The sequence below is a fragment of the Lolium perenne genome, chromosome 3, assembly GCF_019359855.2.
Source record: "Lolium perenne isolate Kyuss_39 chromosome 3, Kyuss_2.0, whole genome shotgun sequence".
Classification (NCBI taxonomy): domain Eukaryota; kingdom Viridiplantae; phylum Streptophyta; class Magnoliopsida; order Poales; family Poaceae; genus Lolium; species Lolium perenne.
This window is the reverse complement of record NC_067246.2, coordinates 291,690,040-291,698,111: the sequence shown is the minus strand read 5'-3', so window position 1 is coordinate 291,698,111 and position 8,072 is coordinate 291,690,040.

Here is an 8,072-nt window from a genome sequence, read left to right as displayed (position 1 = left end):
CTCTTTTCTACTTAAACCTCAAAGTGTTGTTGCTATTGACCAATGCTAAGTTTGCCAAAACCAAATAGATTTATTCAATGCTCCCAAAGTGATACCAATACTAATGACAAGATAAATCATATAATAGAGATTGCAAACTAAAATAAGATGTGCAAAATGTAAATGATAAGACTTCTCATTAATATTCCATAACGACAACTCACACCAAGGGATACATAGACAACCAACTAAAGGAGAGATACTTCCAAACTGCAACCCATCTTATATGATAACTTCCCTACTCATGATATGACACTACTTGACAGTAAAAAGTAAAAGGTAGTGATGATGTGATACCGCGGCACTCCCCCAAGCTTGGAACAAACCAAGGGGGTGCCAATACCGATGATGAATTACTCCTTTGGCGATGATGGTGATGAACTCCTCCCGCGCTTCTTACAGATCTCCTTCAGCTTCAGTTTCTCAGCTTGGCAATTCTGCACTAAGACTCGAAGAGATTCATTGTTATCTGAAGTTGGCGATGATGACCTTGTGATGTGAATCGAGTGGTACTCCAGCATTCTTCGGAGACGGCAATTCTCCTCCTGGAGTATCTCCACTTCTCTTCTTAGAGCCCGATATTGATCACAAAACTCATCGGTAGTCCGTAGAGCTTCTTCCAACACAGGGAAGGAGTCGAGGCTAAGAGCGGGTGGTAAAGGTCCCTGCAAATTATGAGAAAAAGAACGTCGAGTGTCAACAGATCCCACCAAGATTTGCTTGCTCCCAACGGCTTGCTGCTCTTGTCTTGATGGCACCCTCTTCACTTCTTCCTCCGAAAGCCCCTTGCCCTTGTTGTTGGAGGCCATGGTGCTTCTAGACCGAAAACAGATCCTGGCAGAAACAGCTCGAAATAAAACACGTCGAGAAAACGATATACGGACCTCCAGGGGTCCGGGGGATTATATAGCAGAAATTTTCACGACACAAGGGAAGTACCAGATCGAACTAGAGTCGGAAAGGGGCGACGAGGCGGCCAAACCATAGGTCGGCGCGGGCCCAGGCCAGGCTGCGCCGGCCTATGGTGGCACGCCCTCGTGCGTCCTTTCCACTCCGTTTCGAACTCGTAATTTTTCATATTTTCCAAAAACAGCAAAAATATTGTTCGGAAAGTAAATTGCGTACTTTTCATTACCAGTACTGTTACCTATTCAAAGTCGAGTTCTGGCGGACTGTCAATTTGCCCTTTGATGAAAGCCTCCGGTGTTTCCACTTGAATAATATCAACATCAACATTATTTGAATCACCTGAGATATAATGCTTGAGTCTTTGTCCATTCACCACTTGCGTGGCATTGCCTTGGAGAGAGCTAATTTTAATTGCTCCTGAACGATATACCTCCTCGACAACATATGGTCCTTCCCATTTCGAGAGTAATTTCCCTGCAAAGAATCTGAGACGAGACCGATACAATAGGACTTTATCCCCAACATTAAACTCTCTTTTGATGATCCTTCTATCATGCCATTTCTTAACTTTCTCTTTAAAGAGTTTAGCATTTTCATAAGCTTCACTTCTCCATTCATCTAGAGAACTTAATTGCAGCAACCTCTTATTACCAGCTAGTTTAGGATCTTTATTTAATTCTCTAACTGCCCAATAAGCTTTGTGCTCTAGTTCTAAAGGTAAATGACAAGCTTTCCCATAAACCATTTTATAAGGTGACATTCCCATGGGATTTTTATAAGCAGTTCTATAAGCCCATAGTGCATCCTTCAATTTACTAGCCCAATTCTTTCTAGTTTTATTAACAGTCTTTCCCAAAATAGATTTAATCTCTCTATTTGATAATTCTACTTGACCACTAGTTTGAGGATGATAAGCGGAAGCAATTCTATGATTAATACCATACCTAGCAAGAGTTTTTCTAAAACCTCCATGAATAAAATGAGAACCTCCATCAGTCATAATATATCTAGGAACTCCAAATCTAGGAAAAATAATATCTAAAAGCATTCTTAAAGAGGTCTCACCATCAGCACTTTTTGTAGGTATGGCTTCCACCCATTTAGTAACATAATCAACAGCAACAAGTATATGAGTGTTACCTTCTGAAGACGGAAAAGGTCCCATGAAGTCAAATCCCCAACAATCAAACGGTTCAATAACAAGAGTATAATTCATAGGCATCTCATTACGTCTGGAGATATTACCAACCCTTTGGCATTCATCACAAGATAAAATAAACTTTCTCGCATCCTTGAAGAGAGTTGGCCAATAAAACCCTGATTGTAGAACCTTTTGCGCGGTTCTTTCTCCGGCGTGATGTCCTCCATAAGCACTACCATGACATTTACTCAATATCTCTTGTTGTTCATATTCGGGAACACATCTTCGCATAATACCATCCACTCCTTCTTTATATAAGTGTGGGTCATCCCAGAAATAATGCCTCAAGTCATAAAAGAATTTCCTCCTTTGCTGAGCTGAAAAGGTTGGAGGCAAGTACTTGGAAACAATAAAGTTAGCATAATCAGCATACCAAGGACTGCCTCATGAGCTCACCTTTATTACAGCCAATTGTTCATTTGGAAAACTATCATTAACGAGAACAGGATCATAAGCAATATTTTCCAATCTAGACAAATTATCAGCAACAGGATTATCAGCACCTTTCCTATCTACAATATGTAAATCAAATTCTTGCAAAAGAAGTACCCATCTAATAAGCCTTGGCTTAGCATCTTTCTTAGTCATAAGGTATCTAATTGCAGCATGATCAGTATGAATCGTAACTTTTGAATCAACAATATAAGATCTAAACTGATCGCAAGCAAAGACTACAGCTAATAATTCTTTTTCAGTTGTAGCATAATTTCTTTGAGCAGCATCAAGAGTTTTACTAGCATAATGAATAACATTCAGTTTTTTATCTACTCGCTGTCCAAGAACAGCGCCTACAGCAAAATCACTAGCATCACACATAATTTCAAATGGTAAGTTCCAATCAGGAGGTTCAACTATAGGAGCAGTTGTTAAGGCTTTCTTAAGAGTTTCAAAAGCTTCCTTACAATCATCATCAAAAACAAAAGGTACGTCTTTTTGAAGAAGATTAGTAAGAGGCTTTGAAATCTTGGAGAAATCTTTAATAAATCTCCTATAAAACCCAGCATGACCAAGAACACTACGAATACCTTTAACATCCCTCGGATAGGGCATCTTCTCAATTGCTTCAACTTTAGCTCTATCAACTTCAATACCTTTCTCAGAAATTTTATGTCCCAATACAATTCTTTCATTAACCATAAAGTGGCATTTCTCCCAATTAAGAACAAGGTTAGTTTCTTCACATCTCTGCAAAACTTTATCAAGGTTTCGCAAGCAACTATCAAAAGAATTCCCATAGACGGAAAAATCATCCATGAATACCTCTACAATACTCTCACAAAAACCATGAAAAATAGCAGACATGCATCTTTGAAAAGTAGCAGGAGCATTACATAAACCAAAAGGCATACGTCTATAAGCATAAGTTCCATAGGGACAAGTAAAAGTGGTTTTCTCTTGATCTTTAGTTTTAACAGCAATTTGTGAAAATCCAGAATAACCATCAAGAAAACAAAAATGAGTATTTTTAGACAATCTTTCTAGCATTTGATCAATAAATGGTCAAGGGTAATGATCTTTCTTAGTAACTTTATTAACTTTTCGAAAATCAATGCACATTCTATATCCTACAACTACTCTTTGAGGGATGAGCTCATCATTATCATTAGGTACAACAGTCATTCCTCCTTTCTTGGGAACGCAATGCACAGGACTAACCCATCTACTATCAGCAATAGGATATATAATACCAGCTTCAAGAAGTCTTAATACCTCATTCCTTACCACTTCCTTCATCTTCGGAATTAGACGACGCTGAGATTCAACAACAGGCTTTGCATCATCTTCCATATTAATAGCATGTTGGCAAATAGAAGGAGAAATCCCTTTCAAATCATCAAGAGTATAGCCAATAGCTCCTCGGTGTTTATTCAATATTTCCAATAACCTTTCTTCTTCAAACTCTGTAAGCTTAGAACTAATAATAACAGGATATATTTTCTTATCATCAATATGAGCATATTTAAGATTATCAGGCAAAGGCTTTAAATAAAAAACAGGATCTTCCTTTGGTGGCGGTGTTGTACCCAGATCTTCCACCGGTAAATCATGCTTAAGAATAGGTTGGCGAAGAAAAATTTCCTCAAGCTCATCTCTTTCTTTCCTAAAAACTTCACTCTCGCTATCCTCCAAATGTTGCTGCAAAGGATTGTTAGGAACAAGAACAATAGATGCACATTGCTCCATTTTAAAATCATCACTAGGCAAATCAGCTTTATAAGGAGTTTTGGTAAATTTAGAGAAGTTAAACTCATAAGATTCACCATCAAATTTAGTCAAAATTTTCTCTTTCTTGCAATCTATAATAGCTCCACAAGTATTTAGAAAAGGTCTACCAAAAATAATAGGACAATAATCACTAGCAGCAGAACCAAGTACCAAAAAGTCAGCAGGATATTTAATCTTACCACATAGAACTTCCACATCTCGAACAATACCAATTGGAGAAATAGTTTCTCTATTAGCCAGCTGAACAACCACATCAATATCTTCAAGTTCACAAGAATCAATTTCGTGCATAATCTCCGTGTAAAGCTCATAAGGAATAGCACTAACGCTTGCACCAATATCACATAATCCATAATAGCAATGATCACCAATTCTAACAGATAGCATAGGAACACTAACTTGTTTGGGTTTATTAGGATGTGAAACAATATTAGAAGCATCTTCGCAGAAAATAATATGACCATCCTCCACATTTTCAGTCACAAGATCTTTAACTATTGCAACAGCAGGTTCAACTTTTATTTGTTCTTCAGGTTCTACAGGTTTCTTTTCACTTTTATGAACCGCACTATTTATAACAGAGTACTCCTTCATTTTAGTAGGGAAAGGAGTTTTTTCAATATAAGCTTCAGGAATAACATGATCAGCAGTTTCAACTACAACGCATTTATTAATAGATGAATCAATTTTATCTTTATACGGTTCATGATACTTATCAAAATTCTTCTTTGGCAATTCATAATGAGAGGCAAAAGCTTTATAAAGATTTGCAGCAACTTGAGAATCAAGACCATATGTAGCACTCATATTACGAAATTTATCAGTATCCATAAAAGCTTCAATGCATTTATAATCATAAATTATACCTGATTCTCTATCCTTGTCGTTCTCCCAACCTTCAGTATTTTCTTGGATCCGATCAAGAAGGTCCCTTTTAAACTCTTCTTTGTTGTGTGTAAATGATCCAAAACAAGAAGTATCCAGCAAGGTCTTGTCTTGAAAAGAAAGTCTTGCATAGAAATTATCAATAATAACATTACCAGGAAGCTCATGAATGGGGCATTTGAGCATTAAAGACTTCAATCTCCCCCAAGCTTGGGCAATACTCTCTCCATCATGAGGCCAAAAATTATATATGCGATTCTGATCCTTGTGAATTTCACTTGGAGGATAGAACTTAGAATAAAACCGGGGCACAATATCATTGCATTCAAGAGAATCCCCATTATCCAGTAATTTATACCAATGCGCCGCCTTACCGTGACAATGATAAAGAGAATAGTTTCTTCCTCACTTCATCCATAGCAATACCTGCACACTTGAATAAACCGCATAATTCATGTAAGAACAATAAATGATCTCCAGGGTGGACAGTTCCATCCCCTTCATAGCGGTTATCCATAACACGTTCAATAATTTTCATAGGTATTTTATATGGTATCACTTCTTCACCTGGCGCCTCATCCACTACCGTTGCAGTAGTAGTAGATTTCCCAAATAGAAATTGAAGAGAAGATCTCTCCATAATGACTTATAGCAGCAGGCAGAAATAAAATCAGCACAAACAGTAAAGGTTTTCCTTACCAATTCCACTTACCAATAGCGCTTCACTCCCCGGCAACGGTGCCAGAAAATAATCTTGATGACCCACAAGTATAGGGGGTGTATCGTAGTATTTTCGATAAGTAAGAATGTCGATCCCAACGAGGAGCAGAAGGTGTTGACAAGCAGTTTCGATGAAGGATTCACTGTAAATGCTCACAGACAAGTATTCAGGGGGTTTTGATGTAACAGTTGAATAAAGTACGAGTAAGTAAAGTGCGAGAGTAACAATTGCAGCGAGTAGCCCAATCCTTTTTAGCACAAAGGACAAGCCGGTTTGTTTACTTATAATGACCAAACGTTCTCGAGGACACACGGGATTTTAGTCTAGTGCTTTCGCTACATACGGCTAAATAATCTTCATTGTTATGATAGGTGTTGTGTGGGTGAACCTATGCTAATGCACCGCCCTTCCTAGGACTAATACATACTTGTGATTATACCCCTTGCAAGCATCCGCAACTACAAGAAAGTAATTAAGAATAAATCTAACCATAGTCTTAAACTCTGAGATCCTGCTATCCCTCCTGCATCGATATACCAACGGGGGTTTAGGTTTCTGTCACTCCGGCGACCCCGCAATTGGCAAACGAGTACAAGATGCATTCCCCTAGGCCCATAAATGGTGAAGTGTCATGTAGTCGACGTTCACATGACACCACTAGAAGAATAACACCACAACTTAAATATCATACCATTGAATATTACTCAACCATAGTTCACTACTAACATTTAGACTTCACCCATGTCCTCAAGAACTAAACGAACTACTCACGAGACATCATATGGAACATGATCAGAGGTGATATGATGATGAATAACAATCTGAACATAAACTTGGTTCAATGGTTTCACTCAATAGCATCAACAACAAGTAGAGATCGATACCGAGAGAGTTTCCCCTATCAAACAATCAAGATCAAACCCAAATTGCTACGGCGGTGACGGTGTCCAGCGGTGGAGACGGCGGTGATGATGGTGGAGATGATGATGATGGTGATGGAGATGATGTCCAGCTCAATGACGGTGACGATGGCGTCGATTTCCCCCTCCGGGAGGGAATTTCCCCGGCGGATTCCTGCCCGCCGGAGAGCTCTTTTCTCTCTGGTGTTCTCCGCCCCGCAGAGGCGGCTGTAACTCTTCGCGAGGTACCCTCTGTGGCTTAGGTCTTCGGGACGAAGGGTTTCGCGAAGAAAAGGAGGCGAAAGGGGCTGTGGGGCCCCCACACCACATGGTGGCGCGGCCAGGCCATGGGCCGCGCCGGCCTGTGGTCTGGCCCCACCTTGGGCCTTCTCAGCTCCCCCTTCTGGCTTCCTTCGTCATCTTGAAAAATAGGATTTTTGGTATAATTTCCTTCCACAGTTGATCTTCCGAAATATTGCGTTCTGACGGTGCTTTTTCCAGCAGAATCCAGGCTCCGGTGCTTGATCCTCCAATAATGATGAAACATGCAAAATAGATGAAATAACATAAGTATTGTGTCCCAATATGAAATATATCAATGAATAACAGCAAATTATGATACAAAATAGTGATGCAAATTGGGCGTATCAGAGAATGCTGTAAATATGAAACTAATATTGCGTTTCTTTGAAGAATTATCAGGACTAAAAATTAATTTTCGTAAGAGTGAGATTTTCTGTTTTGGTAAGGCCAAAGAGGAAGAGGAGCAGTATAAACAACTATTTGGTTGTGAATCTTGTTCTTTGCCCTTCAGATATTTGGGTATCCCAATCCATTATAGAAAGTTAAAAAACTCAGAATGAAATCCAGTGGAAAGTAGGTTTGAGAGAAAACTGGGATGTTGGGCTGAAAATTGTTATCATATGAGGATCGTCTTGTATTGATTAGCTCTGTTCTTACTAGTTTACCGATGTTTATGATATTTGTCTTTGATTTACCTAAAGGGGTAAGGAAGATGTTAGATTTTTTCCAGTCACGTTTCTTTTGGCAATGCGAGAAAAATAAAAAGAAATATAGGTTAACTAAGTGGAACCTGATTTGCAGACCTAAGGATCAAGATGGTCTTGGAATTGAAGTTCTGGAAATTACAAATCCTTACCTACTTAGTAAATGGTTATTTAAACTTCTTTCT